Source organism: Lepisma saccharinum, chromosome 22 (genome assembly GCF_977018435.1).
Source record: "Lepisma saccharinum chromosome 22, izLepSacc3.1, whole genome shotgun sequence".
NCBI classification, from domain to species: domain Eukaryota; kingdom Metazoa; phylum Arthropoda; class Insecta; order Zygentoma; family Lepismatidae; genus Lepisma; species Lepisma saccharinum.
This window is the reverse complement of record NC_139250.1, coordinates 16,120,664-16,122,796: the sequence shown is the minus strand read 5'-3', so window position 1 is coordinate 16,122,796 and position 2,133 is coordinate 16,120,664.

The window sequence follows — 2,133 nt, the reverse complement described above, 5'->3', positions numbered from 1 at the left end:
ATTGACGAATCTAAACCGCGTTAGGTCGTCACCAATCAAAATCCCTCCAATAAGTGTTGCTGACTAACAAATACAAACAAGTTAAGACGCAGATAACTAATTGTAAGCTACATAATGGGATTCATTATTTTACAAAAGCATTATTTACAATGTAATTGCTACAACATGTCTATACATTTGCGGTCTACAGGCGTTTTTTTAAATTAGTTACGAGTTCTGCATTCTTCCGATGCTTTTATACATACAGGATGTGTCAAAAGTACGTTATCACACGGTAAAAATGGAACACAGAAGGAAATGGAATGGAAATTCATAAGTTGAGGGACTGAGGCAGTGGCGTCAGGGCCGTAGCCAGGAATTCTTTGCAGGGGGGGCGAAGTCAATCCTAGAGGGGGCAATTTTTTAATATACGGTGTCCCACTGGCACATATAGCAGGATACATAGAGGCAGTTGCCCCCTCCCCCAAAAGAGATAAGTAACAGAAAAGGGATGATATCTTGAAACTCCAACGAACAAAAAAAAAACATCAACAAAAAAGCAACATCAAATAGCAACATTTCGATAATGACCTTTCCAGATTGCCAAAGAATATAAAGTTTAACATAAATAGGCTAATAGGGACTGTATCTACTTGATATTTACAGGTCGATAATCTTAGAGGTGACGAAGGAAAGCGTGGGAGGGAGACCGGCAGTCGGTAGGTATGTCTAGGCCCTTCATGGGCTGTTGCGCGACGGATTTTTAATTTTATTTGAATATTAATATATAACCCACAGCGCGACAGCCCTTTAATAGACAATTAATTTGTACCAACAGCTTTGGACATCTCTGCAGAACTGATTAAGGGAGCCTTTTATAAATCATGCTTCATAATGATTCCGTCTAGTTTCCAGTATGCAAGATATTTACGCACAAAGGAATCTAACGAGAATCCAACAACACCATTGTGTTGTGTTATGGAAGAAAAATCTAATTAATTAAATAATAATGGTTATATATTATCTACACTTTGATGAATTGTGTAAAAATTTGTAATACATTTTTTTGTACTTGCTAAAACATTAAAACATGGGTCCCTTAGACTCTATTTCCTTCAAAGGGGAGACTCTTGAATCACTACAGACAATGTTTGCCTACTGGTTATCTACTGGTTATGTTAACCATTTTGCAAAATATTGTGTGAATTATAGGTGAAATACATGTGTTTGACACCTGAAAAACAAATAGGAATCCCTTGATTGATCAACGACTTCTTGGATTAAGTGTCATCATTAATATTTCATATTAAGTTTCATAGAAAGAAATTGTTTTAATAGGGCGCAAATAATTTTACGGGGCGCCATGGCATTCTCTTTAACATTTTTCTTTCATATAGATTGTTTGGCTCCCATGGCCGACTCCCGCCGCCTCATAACTATGGCTCTGAACTTGGACTATAAGAACAGCAGATATTGCGAGCGGAGTGAGCAAGAAAATTTTACAAAATGTACTTTTACTTGTATAAAATTTGCAATCGAGGAGGGGGGCAATTGCCCCTCTGTGCCCCTTGCAAATGCCCTTGGTCGTCTGGAAGAAAAATGCAAGGAACACGTGAAAACTAATTCCATCATGAGTATCCCATTGTCCTGTCTTGTTTTTTTACTTCAATGTTTGCTTCCCCTATAATGGACTTCCATCCAAGTTCGGGGGGGGGGGAGGACAATGCCCCCAGCCCCATGTGGTTGCGGCACTGTTTATGAGTGTCTTTTCATCAATTTCACATCATCACTCATTGCTGCGATTAGCTAGAAGTGGCAGAAAAGCAACGCTAAGTAGTAACAAAAATCAAATATCCATTCCCTCTCTTTAACACATGAATCATTATTACCAAAAGGTAGACGTGGGAAACAGAAATTTAAGCAGTTCCAAGTAACACATCCAAGAAAAATATCCGACCACATTAGGCACCTACCGTACTCAAAATGTCACAACTGTTCTAGATACTGAAAATTGCGAAATCATTTCCCGAAGTCTGAATCTGGAAGGGAATCCCCCCACCCAATCCTGATACGACATTATACGGAATCCCATACACCCTAATAAATCACAAAATCAATAAGTGTATTTGTTATGATGTTAGAGTAACATATGAT